Source organism: Ochotona princeps, chromosome 16 (genome assembly GCF_030435755.1).
Source record: "Ochotona princeps isolate mOchPri1 chromosome 16, mOchPri1.hap1, whole genome shotgun sequence".
NCBI lineage: Eukaryota > Metazoa > Chordata > Mammalia > Lagomorpha > Ochotonidae > Ochotona > Ochotona princeps.
Genome location: NC_080847.1, coordinates 5,712,901 through 5,736,347, shown reverse-complemented (window position 1 = coordinate 5,736,347; position 23,447 = coordinate 5,712,901). Strand labels below are relative to the sequence as shown.

General features: G+C 46.2%; 1 long non-coding RNA gene across 1 annotated transcript; it reads right to left on the bottom strand.

Moving 5' to 3' along the window:
• Positions 1 to 589: 589 nt before the first annotated feature.
• LOC131482292 (uncharacterized) lies at positions 590 to 13,062 on the bottom strand. Its single transcript, XR_009246868.1, has 3 exons — positions 12,928 to 13,062; positions 4,463 to 4,619; positions 590 to 752 (listed from the first exon to the last, which is right to left on the bottom strand). It is a non-coding gene; the product is annotated as an uncharacterized LOC131482292 (long non-coding RNA).
• Between the last annotated feature and the right edge of the window lie 10,385 nt (positions 13,063 to 23,447).

Here is a 23,447-nt window from a genome sequence, read left to right as displayed (position 1 = left end):
TCTGGAATATTTGTGACAATCACCCCCCTTTCATTCATCCACAGGTTTTAGAGCTACTAAGGGATGTTTTCAGTCCAGTGAATATATATAATATGTATACGTGTATATATATATACACACATATATATATTTTTAAAGATTTTATTTTACTTATTGGAAAGTCAGAATTAAGGAGAGAAGGAAAGACAGAGAGGATATTCCATCCACTGGTTCACTCCCCAAGCTTCTATAATAGCTGAGCTAAGGCTTTCTGAAGCCAGGAGCCAGGAGCTTCTTTCAGGTCTCCCACATGGATACAGGGTCCCAAAGCTTTGGGCCGTCCTCGACTGCTTTCCCAGGCCACAGGCAGGGAGCTGGATGGGAAGTGGAGCAGCCAGAACATGAACCGGCACCCATAAGGGATTCCTGTGCGTGCACGGCGAGGACTTTAGCCACTAGGCTACTCATATGTTTTTAATGACTGCACTTTTACACTTATTTATTATTTCCTTTCTAGGGGACTGCTACTAAGAAAAAAAAAGAGATAAGGATCTTCTTCTTTTTTTTTTTTTACCAGAAATATTTAAAGAATGTTCTCTACTTGCCTTTCAGTGCATTCTGGAGAGGTGACTTTGGGCCATAAAGACTTCAGTGTTTGGGTCATGTCCCACCACAGAGCTCTCGGGCTGCGGCTTGTTTGTTTTGAGTACGGCGGAGACACTGCAGAGAGCACTTCCCTCTCAGGAGCCATCTGAAATCAGTCAAACACGATTCTGAAGGAAGAAACGCATTCCTTAAAACACTGCATCGTTTTATAAACTGTAAGCCCTGATGATATTTTGGACATTTTAGGAATTTGTTTAGGAATATGAAGTCCTAAAGAAAATGTCCTCGTAGACCAAAGACTGGAATTGTGAAAGCCACGACATCGTGTTGTCAAATAACGGACATCATACTCAGGCACGCAGTTGTGACGCAGAGCCTGAGGTTGGTAGTGTTGGAAAACCTGGATTGACACCTCGGACACCCTCTAGCTCTCCATAAACAAAGGACACATGGCCACTTCTCTACCTTAGAAATGGGTAGCAATGTCCTTCTAGATGACAAAAGTGCCATTCAAAGACTGAAAACATTGGTAAATTGAGTTCATATCACTGGGTCTGGTACCTAGGAACGATCGCACTAATACGTTCACAAGGCCAGTTAGGAACATGAAGAGAATACCTGCAATTGTATACGGAATCAAAGAACAGAATCCAGCATAGTGGGAGAACTCTCCAATTTCAACATTAAAACCACCACGAAGTCCAAAAGAAAACTGACCAAAAATAGACAGTTAAGTGAAGAAGACACACATACGATAAATAAACACATGAAAAGATGTTTGCACTCACTAGTCATCAGGTAAGTGCTAGTCGAAACTAAGGTAAAATACGATGAACTGTCAGAATGACTGAAATACAAAATAACGGAAAACTAGTGAGGATGCGCAGAAACTAAATCACTCATTTTCTTCTGCAAAATGATACAGCTGCTAGGAAAACAGCTTGACAATTTCTTATGCCACTAACTGCAATCATTTTTATGACCCAGTCATAACACTCTTGGGTATTTATCTTAGACGAATGAAGATGTATATTCATGCAAAAACCTGTAAGTAAATTCTCAGAATATCTGTTCATAAATAGCTCCAACTTGGAAGCAACTCAGATGTTCTTCAGCTGTGAAGGGCAAACCGACGTACCTACACAGACTGTGGAATATTAGTCGGCAATAAAAAGGGATGAACCATTGACACATGCAGCGACTCAGATGAACCCAGGCCATCACGCTGAGTGATGTGTTCTTGAAATGAGGAAGCCATGGAGATGGAAAACAGGAGAAGGGTCAAAGAGGAGGAGTCCAGAGGAGGCAGAGCAAAGTGTGCTCATGGTGTTGAAATCCTTCTGGGTCCGGACCAGGGTGCAGGAGCCTCCACATTTGATAAAACTGCATAAAACTAATGAGTACACCAGGGTAGCCTAGGCATCCACGGACTGAACAGCTGTCGATAGCCTGGTGGGGATATTCCACTATCATTTTCCCAGACGTTACCATTCGGAAAAGCAGGATAAACCCTACGTGTGATTTCTGTAGTATTCCTTACAACTGCCTGTGAGTGTACAGTACTCTCAAAATAAAGAAAAAAAAGGTTTAATGAAAAAAGCAATTTGACTAGCTGTTAGCCAAGTAAGAGGAAACAGTGAACAAAGGATTTGATTCATTTCAACTGTTCACACGGTCTCTCGTTTTTGTTTTAGGTACTCACTGGGCAGCCGCCGAGCGGTCCAATGCTCCAGGGGTAATGAGCTCCACGTGCAGCGGAAGGAAACAGTGGCTGCAGCAAGTGGGTCAGGTCTGGAGCCAGAGCCGCGCACTAAACACCTTCATTTAGGAAGGAGCTCTCTGCTGGTCCAGTGGGAACGGTAGTCCAGCCCAGGACACCCTCCTGGGGTTACTCTGGGGTTTACAAGGACAATCAAGCCTGGAACAATTCACACGCGAATTCATACCTACATGGGGAATCCAAGTCCGTTACCTCTTACCGGGGAGGCAGTAACGGCTGTCATGGAAGAAAGAGACCTCAATTTAAGCAAACAGCTGTTTTCTCTTGACAACAGCAGGGGTAAACAGGGCTCAAGTTGGCCCTTAAGGAACTGATCCATGGAAACAAAGTTTACCAAGATTCTCTCATTGAGCACAGTGAGCTAACTTCTCCCTCAGCATCCCTCCCCAGCCCGGTGCAGGTAAGCCACGGAAACTCGTTTCTCCCCGGTCAGCCAAGACAAAGTTCTCTCCATCCTTTGTTACTCTATGGTTCCAGTCCTTCCCAACGCCAGAGACTGTACTCTGCTTTTAGGAAATTGTTGGGAGCCCCAGCTGGGTAGGGTTTGTGGTCTGTCCAAGAGAGCCCCCTCTCTGCTATTTTTACCCAATGATCTAGAACTTACCTGGGGGACCCTCCAGTCTGATCCCCGAGGCACTGTGGGGTTCACAGCTCTGCTCCCGGCTGTTGCAGCGGGGAGGAGGGTGTGCAGACACCACTCACCAGCCACAGTCAGCTGCAATTTTCCATCAGCTGCATCTCATTATCCCATCAGGGTTCCCTCATGGCTATCGATGAGAGACAATGTGTAATCACTCCCCACTGATTGCAAATCATTGTGCACTCCTTGGCCCGTGACCACGTGGCCCAGCCTGCCAAATGATCCCTGGGACACTTCTGTGGCCTCATGTTGCCTTCGTGGTGGGGGTTCCAGAAGCTGGGGGTCGTCTAAACTGCCCAGGGTGGAATGAGAAGTGGGGCGCTGAGTTCAGGAGGGTCACTAGGAATGGGCATTTGTCCTGGTGCTCTCAGATGGGATAGTATATCCCACATCAGCATAGGACCCGATTCAAGCCCTGCTCTGGCCCCTGACTCCAACTTCCTGCTAACACAGACCCTGGGAGGCAGTGGTGATGACCCACACACGAGTCCCTGCCACTCGGAAACCTGCACTGAGCTCCTGGCTCCCAGCTTTGCTCCACCTCCTTGTACTGGGGACATTTGGGGAGTGAGTCAGAGGATACAAACTCTCTTTTAGTTGGTCTCTCTGCCTCTCAAATCAAAACATGCTTTTATTTATTTATTTATTTGCTTTTAATTTTAAAGAGGTACAATTGTTGGTCACAAACTTCATTTCCAAGATAGCGAACGACCAAGTCATTTTATGCAGCACCAGACGGTGCTAGGATTCTGGAACCAGTAAAACAGCAGCGACCACATTGCTGGTGTTAGAAACGCATATTGGCTGTAAAATGTAGGCTATGATTCTAACTGTCAATCTCCTTGTGACTTTGGAAATGTCACTCTTTCTGAGCCTCAGTTTTCTCAGCTGCAAATGGGAACAGTATTCATGGCTGTTCTGATGATTAACTAAGAAGAGATAGGCAAGACGGAAGTCTCATTGAACTATCAATTGCTGGTGTTAAAATGTAATTGAAATAGATAAAGATCCTCATTTCCTAGTTTAAATGTCAGCACCTGCCCTGTAGCTTCTTTCTGGGGAAGTAATAAGACTTGACAGCTTCACGAGGGTGCCAGGGACCCAACTACTCGCGTCATTTGTCACTTGTCCCACTCAGGATGCACAGCGGAAGGCTGGGATCTGGGTCAGAACCAGGACTTGAACTCAGAGCAAGCGTCCTAACAGGTGTTGTGAGGGCTAAGGCAGACACTCACTCTGCTAAGGCGGAATGCTTTCAGGCTCCAGTCTCTTGACTTTTTAACTTCCTTCTCCAAATGTTTTCACTTTGCTTTTCCAATCTTGCAAAGTTTGGAAAGGGGTCATGTTTCTCCTCTTGTTTTAGCTTCAAAAGAAGTTCCGAGCTGAATCAGACAAACAAATTACCCCACTAAGTGCATTCTCCATCTCTACCCTCACAGCTCACATCCCACACTCACCATATCTTGCTCCAGCAGGTCGCGGTCAAGGTCAGAAGCGTCTTGTTTGGTACTGGTTGGTGAGGTGGGGAGTTCCATAGAATGTGGTGCTGAAGGTGGGGGAAGAGCTGCATTTGTAACTGGGTGCCACCACACCATGGTACTGAGTCCAAAAATTCTGAAATGTAATGGGAGAAAATTCCAGAGCTTATTAGAAAAATTCTACTGTCCATCTTCCTGGGAATTTTTATCCCAGACTGTTCTCTTGGCATAGTTGCATACAACTGAGTTTTATTTCTTTAACAGCAATTGCAATACGTGCTGGTCATGTGTTACAAAGCGTAAATAACATTTCAAGCCCATAGAGAAGTTAGCCAGTGTAGTTATCACTCAACCTTGTTTGAATTTTTCTCCAGCAATATTTCCCCCTCAATAATGCACTGCTATAAAGAAACTCAATGAATTTCTCTGTTTCACTTTTTTCCCTCTAATCTCCTAACTACCCTGAATCTGCTGCTTATCAACTCACCTTGTGATTTTTTTTTTTTTACTTTGGCTAAAGGAACAGCCTAATCACAGCGTTTTCATATTTTAAGCTTTATTTAACCAACAGCCTTCTATAACTTTCAGTTTTCATTGCATATTACATTTAGAAGATGAATTCATCTTGATGCCTCTGTTTCTGGTCGCTCCCTCTTCTCTGCTGAGGAACAGTTTCCTGCATGAACACGTAACTCACTGATCTGCTCTCCAGCTGGAGGGCGTTTGGCTGCCTTCCCGCCTTGGAATCATACCCATTCCAGTTTATCGCGGTACACAAGCTAGTGCCTGAGCACCGTGAGGGAGTGTGCAAGGTCTCCTCCAGAGAATATTCCTAGGTGTGTGTCTCAGTTGTGCTCATCCGCACATCCTCAATTTCACTCCATTTTTGGAAACTGTTTTCAAGTGTGATTGTAAAAGCTCTGCATGTAAATGACATTGACATTACTGACAGGAAAGAGCAAGAATTCATTCTGCTCTGCGTTGCTCTGCGTACTTGCCAACAGCCACCATTGTTCTACCTCTCAATTCCAGGCTGTCTTCTACATGGGAAACAGTACGGACACGTTGATTTAGCTTTTCTTTATGACCAGTGACACTGGGCATCGTGTCACTCTGATCTGTAGGGCCCTTTGCTTCTGGGCTTGTCTATTCAGACCATCTCGCTTCTTTTATTAGTGGTTCCTTTGATTATCTTTTTTTATTGTTTGTAAGGCAGTGTGGATATCAATCTTTTGATAGTTATTGCATTGCTAATATCTTTTCTGTGGAATTTTGGTTTTATTTATGGTTTATTGTATAGGATTTTCAGATTTTAATAAAGTCAGACTTATCAGGGTTTTTCCTTAAAGATTTTTCCATCTTGAGTCATGATTGAGAAATACTTTCTTTTTATCACAAGGCATAAATATATAAACTCCCCTATACATTCTATAGAATTTTTGGTTTAGTTTTTCACATTTAGGTCTTAATCTATCTGGAATTAGATTTTTGTGTATGGAGTGAAGAAGTGATCAAATTTATTTCTTTCAAAATGCCAGCTGTACCAGGACTACTGGTTAGGTACTGCATTGCTGCCCAAGGATTTCTAGGCCCATTATGCAAGTTTATTCTATGTTAGGGTTCCTTAAATGCTTGGGTCTGCTTTGGAACTGGCTAGTTTATTCCACTGCTCTATTTCTGTCTCTTTATAGTGATGCCATTCTTACTGTGAATTTATAATAAGCCTTGATATCTGGAAAGTCCCTTACTTAGTTCTATTAATTTTAAATGGTTCTTAAAAACTATTTGTTAAAGATTTGTATATTTTTCTGAGAGACACAAAGTTATGGGAAGAGAGAGAGAGTGTGTACGTGTGTGAAAGAGATGCAGAGAGATATTCTACGTTCTGGTTCACTCCCCAAATGGTCCCAACAGCCACTGCTTGACCAGGCCAAAGCCAGGAGCCAGCAGCTACATAGGAGTCCGTCTACTACCTCTGATGGTCTGCAATGCCACGAAGCTGCAGTTAGAGCCCAGCCGAGACACGAGTCCAGGGGCTCAGATGTGGGGTGTGAGTGCTAACAAATGCGCTGTCCTGTTCCTGGCATTGGGGCTGGTTCATCTCTCATATGAAATGCACTGTTCATCTTCTCAAGGTCCTTACTGAGGTTTTGACTGGACTTTGAATTTAAACATAGACTAATTAGAGAAAATTGTTAATTTGAAATCTGCTTCTATCAGGCAAGAATCTAGATCTTACATTGAGATTTTGTTTTGGGATATAAGGAAACTTTTTCTGTTTTGTTTTTTTTTTCCCCATAAAGATTGGAGAAAATTTTCCTGTATTAATTGTGATCACCTTTATGAGTCACACCTAAGGATGTGTATGAACAAAGTTGATTTTTGGATGTTATTCTGATAGTAGCTGGTAACTGAAATCTGTATTTTTTAACATAGGTGTGAGATGGAGACTTGTAAAATGTTGTATTTTAGGTAGGGTGATTCTGAGTGGCTTATTTTTTCCCTCACTGCCTTTCAACACCTTCACTTTGCTGCAGTAGATACCACCTCATTAATAATCAGGGAAGGAATTGAAAATGAAGTAACAATGGTGAAGATAACTGCCTTCACTTGATTGTCACCTAACACTTGTCACACATGTACTTTACATTCCATATTCATTAAATACTTTAATCTTGACCATGCCCTTTATAGAAGGTGCTGCCTGTCACATTTAAAAAAAAAAAAGATTTATTTATTTGGAAGGCAGAGAGAGGATAGCGTCTTCCATTCACTGGTTCACTTTTCAAATAGCTGCACTGGTTGGAGCTGCCAGGCAGAAGTCAGGAGCTCAGAGCCCCATTGGGGTCTCCCACGTTGTCAGCAGGGAACCAAGTGCTGGGACCAGCCTCTGCTGCTTTCTCAGGCACATCAGCAGGCAGCCATGCTGGGACCAGCCTCTGCTGCTTTCCCAGGCACATCAGCAGGGAGCTGGATGGGAAGCAGAGCAATGAGAATTTGCTGCCAGCATTCCAGGCAGCAGATTCACCTATTGTGCTACAACACTGGCTCTTTGTCGTATTTTCAAATGTGGAAACTGAGGCAGAGTCCATAAATTAATAGTTGAGCAAGGTTTCTTGGTACCAGGTAGCACTCTAGGTAGATATAAAAGGACATTTTCTTGGAGTAAAAGCTTCTTTTCTGCCTCAACTCTGGAGATTGGCCAGCACTATGGCTTTGCAGGTAGAGCCACCTCCTGTGGTACTAGCATCCATAGGAACAATAGTTTGTGTCCTGTCTGCTGTACTTCCTATCAGGCTGGCTGCTGACGAACCTGGGAAATCAGTGGAAGATGACCCAAGCGCTTGGGTTGGAAGACCCAAGGAAGCTCTTGGCTTTTGGTTTCCATCCACCCACTTCTGGCTATTGTGGCCAGCTGTGGGGGTGAACCAGCAGATGGAAGATCTCTCTGTGCCTCTCTCACGCTGAGTCCTTCAAACAAACAAATAGATCTTAAAAACAAATCTGCAGAGAATGGATGGGTGAACTGACACCCAGTCTACCATCTGTCCTTGTCTATGCCGGAAGCCTCAGGGACTCTAGGGAAGTAGCTCTACAAAGACTTCTCTGTGGGCTCCAGTCCCCTGGGACCATGGCTGGGAAGCTGGGTAAAACAGCGGATACTTGGGTTAAGGATTTTGAAAACACGGACAAAAGCTTTGAAGAATGAGTGATGCCTCAGGAGGCTGGAAGTTGTGTCATTTTCTCAATCAGCAATGATCCTTAATGCTGCAGAACTGGATCCAGCCACTGCAGCAAAGGCCATTTTCCCCAGGTGCACTCGTGACCACCGGAGCGCTAACACAACCTTTGGTAACTGCACTGTACCTGTCTCAGAACTAGCCTGCTCTGGAAGAATCTTCAACAACCACTGTCACCAAGTGCAAAATCTCACAATTGTATCGTATCTCCCATCCATGTTTCCTTTACTATGTTTCTGGTTACTCCTTGTCCACTCCCTTCCTCCCGAAGACCGTGCTGTGACTTTTCTTCTCCTTTTTTAAAGATTTATTTTTATTGGAAAGTCAGATATACAGAGAGGAGGAGAGACAGAGAGGAAGATCCTCCGTCCATTGACTCACTCCCCAAGTGGCCGCAACGGCCCGAGCTGTGCCAATCTGAAGCTAGGAGCCAGGAGCTCTTCTGGGTCTCCCACGCGGGTGCAGGATGCTAAGGCTTTGGGCCATCCTCAACTGCTTTCCCAGGCCACAAGCAGGGAGCTGGATGGGAATTGGGGCTGTCAGAATCAGAACTGGCACCCATATGGGATCCTGGTGGGTTCAAGGTGAGGACTTTACCCACTAGGCTATTGCACACTGGGCCCTGTGCTGTGACTTTTCTAGGCTTTAAGCACTTTGGCCTTTGTGGACTGCTTCTTATGGGAGGAAAGTAGAGAGGAGAGGGGAGGGGAGAAGAGCGCAGGGGAAGGGAGGGGAAAAAGGGGAGGGAGAGAAGCAGAGAGGAGGAGAGGGGAAGGGAGAAAAGAAAAGAAGGAAGAAAGGAAGAATGGAGAGAAGGAAGAAAAAAGTTGTATTTTCTAACTTCATTGGTGAAAAAGATACAATCCAGACAGTTTCTGATAATACATACTTCTTAATATTGCTATATTCATTTTTTTTCTGATTATAAAATGAGAACATTTTTCATGGGCTCCTAAAAGTTTCATAGGTCCTAAATATTGGGCATCTTATGCCTAATGGGGAAGGCAGTCCTACTTCCTCCCTTTTCTCTTTCTCTTTCTCCTTTCCTTCCTTCCTCTCTCCCTCCCTCCCTCCCTGTCTCTTTCTCTTTCCTTACACCCTTGATTTCCTTCCTTCGCTTCTCTTTCTCGTTTTTGGCCTCTTAATCTTACCCCCGCCTATTTAAAACACCATGTCCAAAGTCTGCAAGATCACTAAGCAGAACGGGCTTCAGCTTTGCGCTGACTTGCTTGCCATCATTTCTGCTGGAAGAAACAAGTAAGACATTTCCTTCATTTTCATTTAAATGCAGTTGGAATCTAACTATGATGCTAAATCTGTCCTTGGACTCTTGAAGGCCTTTCTTCCTTTCACTCCACCAGGAGTAGTTCAGATTCTAATGTGTTCTTCTTCATTTTCTCTTGGCATTCAGGTGGCAGACAATAGCAGGGAAGCCCAGAAGGATCTCTCGTAATGTTTCCCAGCTCTGGCTCAACTTCTGAGTACACTGGGCTTTTTCTCTGAGTTTAGACCTTCATGTTTTCTCTGGCATCATGGGCGGCACAGCGTCTACAGCATGTCCGCTGTCTTGTCTCAGAAAACTGAAGCCACTGAGATGATGGCTCCTAAGAGGTGTTCACAGGGGCACTGTGGTTTCCCTCTTCGTCCCTGTGACAGCAACCAGCGTGCCACACGTATTTCTATTCCTCTTGGAGCTATGCACCTGCATTCAGAAATGGCCCTCAGGAGTCATTTGTGTTGTGCAAGATTAAATTTCACAGTTGAACACCAGACCTCAAAGGAGGAATCAGTGATCACAGACTCCCTTGGTGAAATGGGGCGGGGTCCTGGATCTCCTGGGTTGTGAGAGTGTGGGTCTTCTGGGGGCTGAGGAGAGACTGGGGAGGCTCCAGCGGGGCTGCTGTGGGCTGGGGGCTGGTGATGCATGCCTCCAAACCACTTCACTGCTCCAGCTGGGGCTAGGAGACAGTCTGATGCTGATAGTGCGACAAGTCTTCCCCTGTGACATTGACCTCCAGCATTGTAACGCAGGGCCAGGGGTCTGAGGCTGGTACACCTGACCATAGACACCAGGTACCCGAACTGGAGACACAGATGCCAGAGACTGTGTTTTTTTTTTTAAGGAAATATTTACCTGAGATGCAGAGGTAGAGATTGAGGTAGGCATAGAGATAGATAGTTGGATAGATAGATAGATAGATAGATAGATAGATAGATAGATAGATAGAAAGAAAGAGAAAACATGAAGATGGAGATAGATAAGGGGAGAGAAAGAGACATCCCAGATGCTCATGACACCTGAGACCTGACCAAGGTGACGGCCAGGAGCTGGGAATGCAATCCAAGGAGCTCAACTCTTTGGGCCGTCATTACTGTCCCCCGAAGGTGCATTTGTAGGAAGCTGGGGTCAGAGCTGCAGGTAGGTGCTTTTTCACAGGGTGTGGGCATTTTTGTTGCTCAGTCAGCAAGCCCTGTGTCCAGTGCCCACATTACACAGCAGCTCCCCTGATCCATCTGGGTGCTTCTATAGATCTTGGCCAATGGGATGCCTGAAACATGGGGCAGTTCTAAACTCTACAGAATGGCACTTCAAAAGTTCATGTAAATGGAATCAAGAGATGTCTACTTTGGTGTGAAAAAATGTTTCTTCATATTAAATCTATAATATGGGTTACTTCTAAATCAAACCTTTGAATATGAGAAAAAGAAGCATACTTCCGATGCCTGGAGGTATGTGGATACTCATCTTTGGTTTTCTTAGGTCAGACAACCTAACTGCTACAAAGTGCTCCTTCTCTCCCTCCCTCCCTTTCTTTCCTTCCTTCCTCCCTCCACTCCTTCCTTCCTCCCTCCACTCCTTCCTTCCTCCCTCCACTCCTTCCTCCCTCCCTCCACTCCTTCCTTCCTCCCTCCACTCCTTCCTTCCTTCCATGCTTCCTTCTGCCTGCCTTCCTTCCTTCCTTCCTTCCTTCTTTTTTTAAAAAATTTTTAACTCGTTTGTTCAAAAGGCAGCATGACAGACGGGGAGAGAGAGACACAGCCAGCTGGCTTCAGTCTGCCACTTCACTTCTTGAATGGTAGGGACAGACAGGGTTGGGCCAGGTCAGCTCAAAGCCAGGAGCCTGGAACTCTATCTAGAACTTTCATGTGGGGTGGCCAGGACCCAAGTATTTGGCCATTTCCTGCTGTTGTCTCAGAGGCATTGATAGGTGGGTGGACTTGATGTGAAGCAGCCAGGACTCCAATCTGATGCTCATATGGGACGCTGGCGGTGCAGATGGTAGTTCAACCCACTGCACTACAGCACCAGCTGCTTTTTTCCCCTCCTCAATGTGAAGTCTACTGTCGTTGGAACAGGGAAAATGGGATCAGAATCCTGAATATGTTCATTCCTTCCTGTTTTCCTGTTGGGATTAACGGCCAGAATTCATCTCAGTTTCCTAAACTGGAAGAATGGTATGGTTATCACCATTGAACAAATGAAAGGTTTGCCTTCGACTAGAGAATTTCCCAGGTCAGGACGAGAAATGACTGCCCCGGAGGCTTCTGTCCTCTCCCATGTGCCACCAGGCCTTGAATGAGTTACTCCGGGAGTCTCTGCTCACCTTTTACTACTGCTGTTTGCTCTGTCAGATTCTGTCAGATATGCAATGATTCCTGGACAAGCACTTGGAAAGTGGTAGCAAATTAATTGTTCTGAAATCTGAATCTTGTCTCTTTTTTTTTCCTAAGTGCAGCTCTGAGACCAATTAGAGCTGTGAATGTGTGGCTTATCTGCGGTGGAAGCCTGGAACAAGGGGTTCTTTATAATTCCAGGGCTGGATAGTGAGTTCTTATGAAGCCACAAGAGTTGAACGAGGGCTTGTAGGTGGTGGAGCACTGCGCAGGACAGGGGCTCAGCACGTGTGCTGCACAATCTCCGAGGGACACTGAGCATGAGAGAAGTTGCCTTTGGTCTGAAAGCTGCAGGCTGTCACCTCCAGAAAGGGCCACGGAGTCATCTGAACAACCAGAAGCCTGGACTTCAAGGCAAGTCACCTTCTGGATGCTCTTTGGACAGAGGACACTTCAGGTGATACACTGCACAAGCGTATCTAGGCGTGACTCTCACTGTGTGCCTCCCTGGATGGCCTGGGTGGGTCCTCTTCCCTCAAAGGGACTCAGTTGCCCTGTCTTACACCAGTGGTTCGCTTGGCCCTTGGAAAAGTGACTGGCACTTCTCCCTCCCTTCTCCTGCTCCTGAGAGTACTGAGGGCCCACCAGGGCTTACCCGCTGCCTGTCCCAAATTCTGTGTTGAGAAGGAAAAGCAGAGGGCACCCTGGCTTAGCTCAAACCTCACTTCCCAACAGCTTCCCTGAGTGGCTTTGGCTTCTCGGCAGAGTGAGCTCCGAGGGCCAGGAATGAGTCACTGGGTGGTGGCGCCAGGACTTGCCCAGTTCCTTCTACCTCTGGGCCCTGCCCTTTAAACCCCAGGCTGGAGCCTTGGCAGGGGGAGGAAGGAGCAGCTCTCTTCTCAGCTCTGCCCTTATGCCACCCCAATGTCTCTCCAAAGCCAGGGTCTGCCGGGTTCCATCACTGCCTGCCAGCCTGTGTCCTACATGCCAATCAGCCCTGGGCAAATGTCAATGTGGAATCACACAGGGACCAGCTTTCCCTTGCTTTCCTTACCCTCTCCCCCCAAGGCTGGGATACCTTGTGCCTACCTTGTCCACTTAGGAAATGTCCATTTAGCAAATTCTTCCTCATTCCTCATGTGCCACCACCTCCGGGAAGCCTTCCTAGCATCCGTCTGGGGATTGCCCACTTCTCTTGGCTGCCCTGGTTACTTCTGTACAATCTTTCTCAGAATGGAGAGAGTTGTTGATCTTGTTGAATCTCCCAGTCTAGACAAAAGAGAAGGAATCACATCATACTATTAATATTATTTAAACATTTTACTGGCAGAGAGGAAGAAAGAGAGGGTGATCATTGACATAGAGCTCTAGGCCCAGGGCTGCAGCCAGAGGTGGGAACCAGGCCAGGTCTCTCAGGTGGCAGGCAGAAACGCATCACCAATGCCTCCTGGGGTTTGCAGAAGCAGGATGCTGGAGTCAGGGGCTGAGGCCAGGAACCAAACCCAGGGGCTGCTACTGGACATGGCCCCTTACCTGGTGTCTTAACCACTGGGCTAAACGCCCTCCATTTACACCTTTTTTTTTTTTTTTTCAAATATATATCTCCTCATCTCAGTGTAAACCTTCTTGTACAGTAGGAGCTTACTATGTACTGAATCTGGTTCAGGAACGTAGATTCCATCTTGTGTTAGAAATTAAATGAAATCAGGTTTTGTCCACCAGGTTGTAAACTTACAGAGGTTGTGGGACCAGGAAACTTACAGAGCAGTGGGACCGGGAAACTATGGATTTATTGCAGAGAAACTGGGATACGGAAGATGAGTGATTCCCGAGCCACTTTCACTTCATTTCAACTGCACACTTCCTGTGTATTAACAGAGGACAAGTCTCCAAGAGGTGGTAGGTCCTCCTGTTTTCAGTGAGGTTTGGCCAAGATTGACTTTCCACACTCCAGTTTTTAATCCTTTAAGGTAGGAGGATGTCCGATATTTTACCTTGAGTCCTCTTTCGCTTTTATTCCTTTGTGTTGATAATTAAAGCCCTCATATTTGTGCATAGCCACCAATGTCTTTAGAGCTGGGCAGAAATCCAGACTCCAGCTTTTGTCGTGAGAAGTCGAATGGGTTGGGCATGAGCAGACCCTGGAGGCTGTATTTCTAACAAGCCCCCAAGGGTGGTGCCTGCCTCCAGCTGGTCTTTGGGTCACATCCAACAGGGCTACCTTGTACTCCCTGTGCTGGTCAGTTCAACTTCCCCAAGAGTTTCATTTGGAACCCCCACACAAATGTCTCCCATCTGTTTACTTCTTGAGCAAGTCTCCTCTGAACACCAACTTGATCCTAGACAATTCTCTCGAAACCAGCAACAAAACGGGGAGCCAAAGAATGCCCCTTCCTTTGTGGAGAAAGTGTACTGCTCTCTACCATGCTAAGGCTTAAAGGACACCTTTGGGAGTTCTCCATGATTAGGCTGTTTGGTAAAGACAAAAATAAACAAATGGGACTACTTCAAACTAAAAAGCTTCTGCAGAGCAAAGGAAACAAACTCAGTATCTCATAGCAATTTAAACTGCCACTCAGGACCCACATCCCATATCGGAGCATCTGACTGTAAGTCTTTGCTCTGCTTCAGAGTCCAGCTTCCCGCTACTTTCCTCCCAAAGAGGCAGCAGACGATGGCTTAAGTGACTGGGTCCCACGTGCGAGATCCAGACGGCATTTCAAGTCTTGGTTTCAGTTTAGCCTGGCCCCAGCTGTTTGTAGGTGTTTGGGAAATGAATCAGCAGTTGGAAGATCTTTCTCCTTCCATGTGTCTGCCTTTCAAATAAATGAATGAATACATAAATTTTAAACACCATTCCCAAGTCTTTGTGTACCCAGGAGCTGCTCCACCCTTTGCCTTTCCTGTTTCAGCGCAGGTGCCAACATTCTCAGATGAGTCTCCCCATTCTGCACGGCTTGTGCATCATCCATCTATTCCAACTGCCAGGTGTCATGCTTGGTTGGTTCTCATCCACAGAGTTTTTTTCTTCCCATGTCTCTCGTTCTCAAACCAGAGTCTTAGAAGTTCACGCTGGAAATCTTCAGAAGACTCTTATTTTGCTACCTTGTCTTCAACCTCTCCTTATTTTAATTCATTCAAGTTGATCCCTTACTGCTGTGTTTCACAAACTATAGCATGAATCAGAACGACCTGGGAAGGTTGTAGAAATGAGTTTCCAGGCCACAGGACCTGGAAGGTGAGCTCAGATTCTGCGATTGGCTGCGGCCCACGGGCGTCCCTTTGAGAGGGCGGATCCTGCAACATGTTCCTTTCTCTCTGCAAGTCTCTTCTCCATGGACCATCATCACATTCTTCCCTGGTTCATCCCTGGTTGCCAGTTGCATGATGTGTGATTTCTGCCTAGCTGAATAGACTGGGAGTACTTTCTTTTGTAGCCGAGATTGCCTATTATTTACAATACATATTGCTTGGTGTATAGTTAATATTAAATAATATCAACAATAATCATTCTTTTGAATCTTACATTAAATTTTGAAATATTGGTTTTAAAATTTATTTGAGAGGGAAAGAGAGAGAGCAAGCTCCCAGAGAAAGCGAGGGTATAAGCTCCCATGCACTGGTTTGCCCGCAATGCCCAGAGCTGGACTACAGTCAAAGCCAGGAGTCAGGAATTCAGCCCAGGGATGCTCCACGTGAGTGGCATTATTCCACTGGAGCCATCGCCTCTCTTTCCTGTGTCAGCATTACCAAGAAGCTGGGATCAGGATCCAGAGGTGAGCATTGAACCTCAGCACTCTGACAGGGGGTTCAGGTGTCCCAGCTGGCACCGTAACAGCTTAGCTGAAACATCCACTCTGTCATATTTGGTAATGTTTGGAAATAATATTTTAAAGATTTATGGATGCATTTATTTGAAAGGGAGAGCAACCAAAAGACACAGAGAAAAAGAGAGATCTTCCACCTTTTGGTTCACACCCCAAATTTCTTGAACAGGCAGAATTGGGCTGGGCTGAAGACAGCAGCCTGGAACTCCACCCAGGGCTCCCATGTGGGTAGAAAGAACCCATGTACTTGAGCTATCATGTGCTGCCTCCAAGTCTTATTAGTAACAAGCTGGATAAGAAGCAAAACCAGGACTCAAACCCAGACACTACAATACAAAATGCGGGCATTCCAAGCAATATTTCATTTTTGCCTCTGTGTGCCTTGCTCCTTTTTCAGTTCCAGAGTCTTTGCAACGCTGTTCCCTTGGCTTCAAATGCTTTTCCCTTCCGTCTTCTCCTTCGTAACTACCTCCTAAGTGTTTATTAAGTCAGTACTTCAACAAGGCTTTTTGGCTGCAGGAAAAAAAAAAACCTTCCATAACACATAACACATTCAGATCTCACAATGCCTATTTAGTTTGAGCTGAGAACTGAGTATTTTTGAATTTGCATGTCAATATGTGCAGCCCTCCAGTAGACATGGAGACCTACTGTGAACTACACTGTAAATACAGAATTCCTGGCTTGGAAACATCATTTTCTTCACTGTAACCCAGAACCAAGCACAAGGCTGATGCCATAACAACTATTCAAGAACTGTGTGGTTCCTTAAGTTGTCCCTGTGCTGCGTAGCAGCTAGCACTCACAATTTGCCGAGAGAAGTACCTAGTAGTTAAATAATTTAGAGAAGCTTGTGTGAGTGCAGTCAGGTCCTCTGCTTGCTACTACAGCTGCTGTCCATGTACCCAGAACTTTCATGGTGGGTCAAATAGCCTCAAAGGCTTTTTCCTCTAACCCCTTCCTCTAACATTTAACTCAAAGCAAGCAGATGTCTTTGTGCTTTTGTTGTTGCTGTTGTTAAAGAATTTAATCCAGAAAGGTTTTGCTACTTATGTTTTTTCTTTTTCTCTTAAGTACAAAGAAATAACCTCTACCTTTCTTTCAATGGATTCCTGGGCCATCGTCCTTCAGTGGCAACATGTCAGGAGGAAGTTAACAATGAAGTTATTTTAGTCTTCACTAGTAATGTTCATGGAACCTTTGGTGTTTCTTTTTGAGTTAATAAGAAACATTTACCACAAAACCATGGCACTCTGCAGATAAAGCCATTGGCAAGAAATGGTGTGTTTAAATACCAGAAAACAGCCCATATCCAAACAGGTGTGCGATAACACAGGGTAAATAAACTACTCTGCATGCAGCTTAGCCTGAGTGAAATAAAAAACACAACCAAGCCAGGCCTCTTGAATCTTCCCTAGACAAGGCAGCTGGAAAAACAATTCTTACTCCGAGTGCTGAAAGTAAAAGCTGTTCTATTTTTTTTTAATGCCCAGATAAACAAAATCTTGCAAGGGAAATGAACACACTTCTGCAAATGTGGCCTTGAGCTGGAATCTTGTTCAAGATTCACCTCTTCTCAACCTTGAAGAAACGTATTTGTCTCTTGGATTACTGATGGCCTTTGCGTGTTAGTCTAGGATATTTTTAAAAGCTGTTTGGTTGGTGCAGTTTTCCTAACCACATGGGCACTTGACTTAAACTGTTAGGAATACACATGCCCAAAGAACTGTTTGCTTTCCATTAAGACCCGCTAAGTGCACAGGAAACATGGTTTAGAGCTGAAAGAGGTTATGAAAACTGTCCTCCTTTCATGCCATTTCTCTCCAGCCAAAAGCAGAGGTGAGACGAGGAGTTGGCCCATTCCAGAAAGCCTGGAAGAACCCTGTATGTGGGTTAAATATTTCCTACTGGGCTATTTCTGGTGTTTGGGCTCATTTACTCTTTGTCAACCTGTGTCGGTGGGGGTTGGGGGGAGGGGAGCCAGGGTGGTTGGGGAAGCAAAAATGCCAAAAACTCCTGGAAATATCTGATCCATGACACTCCTAGGTGGCCTGGATGGATCGTGGCTTAGTGGAAGGAATGCTGGTGGTTCTTTGCATTCAGTGCTTCAAATTCTGGCTCAGACTCTGGCCAGTGCAGTATTCTCTTTTTGAGCCTCAGTTTTCCTTCTTTAACATGGTTTTCTATGCATTGTGCTTGCAAACATTATATGCCAGCACCTAACACATCCAATCAAGAATGAATGTGAGATCACATGCTAGAGCACACGTGCAGTGACACAGATGATATTATGACATGTATGTGTGATGGTGTGTACACAGTGTGACACAGAGTGGGTGGCTAATAAATGGTGACTGCTATTTGAACACTCTTTATTAAAGATTTGTCTGTTCTTAGAGATTTGAAAGGCAGAGTTATAGGGATGGGGGAGAGAGAAAGGGAGGGAGGGAGAGAGAAAGAGAGAGAGAGAGAGAGAGAGAGAGTGAGTTTTCAATCACTGGTTCATTCCCAGCATGGCTGCAGTCGCCAAGGTTGGGCCAAGCCAAAGACAGAAGTCTGGAGCCCACATCCTCAGGCCATTTTCTGCTGCTTTCCCAACTGCATGAGCAGGCAATTGGATAAGGAGGGAAGCAGCCAGGACTCATAAGGGGTCTAAGTAACCCAGGTGGGGGCTTAACTTGCTGTGCTACAACACTGGTCCCTTATTTCTCCTCCTCTTACTGCTATCCTTCATAAGTTCTTCCCCTGAATGTGGCCCTTCCTCAGCACACACGCACATCACTAGATCTCGCTCCCCACCCTGGGTTTAGCTGTTAATCCACACTGTGTGCGCAGTGGGATCTACGCCAAGCTCAGCAGGAAGGAAAATGGCTCTGGTCATCTGTTGTTGCAGTCAGGAGTATAAATTCTTGACTCAGGCCTGCTTCAAATTCTGGCCTCTCTGTCCCTCCCTTCTAGCTGAGTACTCTTTCTGTGCCTCAGTTTCCTCATCTGTAACGGGAACAGCAGCAGATGGCTTTGAGTGAACAGCGCACACGCCGGTACGCACTCGGAGTTTCCTGTATCACTCCATCTAGGACTCCGACTGGCGGTGACATTTCCCCAGCTCCGTGCGAGCTGGAAATCACCTTGCTGAGACTTCAGGCCCTGGGAACAAACAGCTCGACTTACGCCCAACTCAGGGCTTCTGAAAAGCCGACACAAATGTCCAGCATTTTCTAGGAAATGGAGTTTTCTCAACGAGACCACGGGTAGACAGGCAGGAGAAAAGTCCCCTTTCTGCAGTTCCTTGGACTTGAGGCAGAGTCAGTGCTATGGTGTGCGACGTGTGGCACCCGACATCCTGCACACGCATCTCTCTTCCTTTCTCGGTCCTCTCTCTCTCTCTCTCTCTCTCTCTCTCTCTCTCTCTCTCCACCTCTCTCTTTCTCTAGAACGCACACACACACACACACACACACACACACACACCCTCTCTCATACTCTCCCTCTTGAACATTTTCTCTCCGGCACCCCCTCCCCACTGACCCCATGGCAAGTTTTATAAATAGGCCTCCTTCTTATCTGATTCCCCTCTAAATGTTTTTCATTTGAAAACCACAGTTAATTTTAGATAATTGTCAGAGATAATCTGAACTGTGTGTAACACAGGGCCTGGTTCTAAGAAAAACATGACATTTTTGGAGGGCCCTGTCTTGACCCCTCTTCCTCTGCCTGTCCCGCGGCCAGCGGCTTTGACTTCCCACCCCTTCATAGAGACCAGGTTGCCACGGAAGCCTGTTGGCCTCCTTTCTCCAGAAGTGGAGATGCTGCCTCCTCTGTGGGATGCTTCTGGAACCCAGAGCAGTGCCAGCTGCACGGAGCCAAGGGGTGAGCTCCCTGGCACCCCCCCCAGGGCCAACTGGAGTGGCCTCTGTCCCTTGCTTCTCCCCAGGCGGGGGCCCCTCCCAGTGATCCCCACACAGATAAGTGTAGTTATAAATGTGCAAAGGCTGCCTTGCAATTCTTCTAGAGAACAGGCTGCTTCTCAGCGCTTGGGCCACGTTCGTCCTGGCCTGAGTTAAGAGGTAAGGAACATTCCGGTTGTAAGCTCGCATGGAAAAAATTTACATTTGATTTTTTTGTTGTTGTTTTTGCTAGCAAGGTATGCAGAGGATTCAAATTCCAGTAAATGAAGGTTAAAGTCGGGCTGGGTTTCAGAAGCCAGTCATCATCTGCCTCCCCCTTCATTTTTCCATAAAGTGCCGTAAAAAGCCACTGTACATTTTGGGAAAGAAACAGGCTCTAGGCCAGGCAGCCGCAAACCGACATGAGGGTAACCTGAGCCGTGAGGCACGATTTCCTGAGCTGGGTCCTTATTCACAAAGCGATCCAGAGGTAGCGGCACAACCCGACCAAGACCCCGCCAGGGCTGCCCTGGGCGCCCTAGGCACTGGTTGGCAAGGAGCCACTGCCCTGGGCGCCCTGGGCAGGACTGGCTGGCAAGGAGCCACTGCCCTGGACAGGAGCCATGTTCCTCACCCTGACTCTACACTACCTCCAGAGCTTCTCTCCACAGCCCAGGCTTCGTAGCTGGAAAACACCTGCTGAGAAATACCTCAGTGGGATTGAGGACTAAGAAACAGGTCCAATGCAATCACAGTTAACAGAACAAAAACCCAAACCCAAACTCTCTATCCATATCTATTTATCATTTTGAAATGTATTGCTGGGAACAGAAATGTTCTGCTACAAACGTGGTTATGGGTACTGGGTCATGTCCTGGCTGCACCACTTCCCATCTAGCTCCCTGCTTGTGGCTCCCAGCAACCACACATCCATGGCTATCAGGACTGACAGTGTCACTTCTGGAATAGCTCAGAGAAACCTCCCTTAGTTCTATGTCAGGGAACACGAGAAGATGTTGTGGAGCTCACACCTGTGATTGCTGGGCCCAGGAGGTAACGAAAGGATCCACTGTTGAGAGAAATCAGGGCAGCAAAAGACAGATAATCCACTATGGACTACTACGCAGCATTAGAAGCAAGGATCTGGACTTTCCAATCAACAACACAGTGCTGAACAAAGAAGACCGCCAGTCAGGGTTACTGGCAATGTTCTTAAACTGTGATGATAAAACACTCAGCAGAGACTGACCCAAAGAAAGTGTTTGATTCTAATCACAGGTGAGAAATCAAAGAGAGATGGGTCTAACAAGAGACTCAAGATTGTCAGAAAGGGGGCAGAATATGAAGTAATTAACATCTGGGCTGTCTGCCAGTCGATTTACCTCCTTCTACCACTTTTCCCTCACTTGGGAGCTGAATCTGCACATCCTTGACCAACAGTCGATCCATGCTGCCATTACTTGAGGAGAGTTCTAGTTGCACCTGCCAGGTATTGAGTTGGTCAGAGCTATCTTCTAGTAATCTCCTTATGTGAGTTCAGAATTTATTGCTGCCTCATTTAGCCCAATATGCATCCTCAGCTACCTGCACGGATACAAGTTCTACACTGAATTCCTTGGCCATGCTATACTTCACAAAGGTTATGGAGGAACTGAGTATAATTTGGTGGTGAGGATTCCCACCAACTTCTCTCTTAGCATTCAAACACTTGCAGGAGTATCTGTTACCCTAATACCCACAATCACAATATCGGTGACCAACAGCTGTAAAAATGAAGAAGGGACCTAGGCTGCTTGTTTAATGTTCTTGCTCTAAAGCCCAAATGCTGACATTCTATGCTATGAGCAGGAGGCCGTATACTGCGCTTGTAATCAGGGGTCACAGAGAAGGGCAAAGAGCTGAATTCCCAAGAATGGAATAGAATCCAACTTTCTCTGAAGGAAATTCAAGTTTTGGAAAACTCCCAAGCAGCAGTAATTCATCTGAACTAACCTGATGAACTGCCTTTAAAGGGTGGGTGGGGGGGATGCAGTCAAACATTGAACAGCTTCCTGGAACTGAAGCCACTGGGCAAAGGTGACACGTCCACCCAGGGGCTGATGATTTCGTAGGCTCAGCTCCACTGGAGTGGGGAAGAGATGGATTGGTTTGATTTTCACATCAGAAGGTTCCTGAGAGCAAGGCATACGTTTTTGACTTTCTGATAGCTATGTCTTCAAAGCTGAGACACTGGCATATAAAGTCAGTTCAGCCTACTGAATGCCTACACTGTGCCTGGTGATGTATGGGAGGCTTCTTTATAGGACCTCGTGTAAAACTCTCACAATCCTCCAAGAAATGGAGAGACTGTCACTGCCCATTTTCCCACAAGAAGAAAAGGAGTGTCTGGGGGTTGGCAGACTTTAAGGCCTCACGGATCTTACAAGCAGATGTGGACTCCTTAACCCATGTCGCTGTGTGCACATCCTTGCTTCTGAGGGATGAGAGCCAGCCACTAGGGATAAAGGGATAAAGGGATGCAGAGCCCTCTCCATTCCCAATTGCAAGCAAGGATGCTAGAGGAGAAGCTGTTTTAAAGTGAGCTAGGACAGAAAAGTTCACCATCATGATGGTGAACTTACGCTCACATTTTATTACACTTCAAACACTATGATCAATGTTCTACATTAGGTATAATCATGTGAACTGGTTCTGTTACTATATGTTTTTCTATGTTGAGAAACTAAATCTTAAAGGTTAATTACTTAAGCTCAAGTAATACGTCACAGAGTAGATCCTAAATTTGTCTCTCAAGTCAGTGTTTTTTTTTAAAATACTAATCCACACTACTTCTCTAAGACTTGACAGTGTGGGCTGTAGTAACAACGGCAGATGTGCTTGTGGTATTAGGGTGGTAGTAGCAGTGGTGATGGTGGTGCTGTTTTTGCTGTTCTTGGTGGTGGTGAGGTTGGTGGTACTACCAATGGTAAAGCTGGTTGGGATAGGGTTAGAGTTATAGCAGTGGTGCTGGTGGTGGTGGCACAGTTGATAGCAATGTTGTCCATGGTGCTGGTTATAGTGGCAAAGGCAATAGTGGTGATGGCATCATGAGCTGTGATGAAGTAGCAATGGTTGTAGTGATGGTGGTATTGTGACATCAGGACCAGAAGTAGTGGTGATGTTTGGGTGGTAGTGGTGCTGATGGTGTTGGTGGTGCTGGTGGTAAAGGGGATGGTTATGGTGGTGGTGATGGTAGTGATGGTGGTGGCAGTACTAACAAATGATGGCATGGGTGGTTCTAACAGTGGTGGCAGGGTGACGTTAGGGATCAGAGCGGTGCAGTTGGCAGCGATGGTGGTGATCACTGGAGTGATGATGGCATCTATAATGGTGATGACTGTTCTGGCTACGAAGGCTGCAGATACGGGGCTGCTGCTGGTGGTTGTAATTTCACTCTTTCGGTAAGATCTCCTCTGGAGAATCAGTGAAAACAGGACTTCCTGTTTTCTCTGTGCCTGCCTGGAAGTTTGATTAATTTTTCCTTTCAGATCTGGAAGGGCAAATCTAGCCTGTCATTTCTCTGTCATGATTCACTCCCAGTACTGGCGGCAAGTACTGTAGTGGCCTAGGACCAGTGTGGGGAGAGATCCCGTGACCATCTCCCTGAAGGTGGCCTTTGGTACTGTGCACTGGAACACATGACCCCCCCCCCGCCCCCCGCCTCGCCCCTGCCACATTAACCAGGGCCCAGCCCAGTCCAAAGGGATTTGAGCTTCAGTGTCCCAAACAAGGCACTGATTAGCTGGTAATCAGGCAGCGATTAGCAGGTCGGGTCACCTGCAGTTCAGTGCCCATTGTTCCCTGCAAGGCCCAGGGATGTTTGCCACAAGGTCAGCCAGCCTGAGTGTCTGTGGAA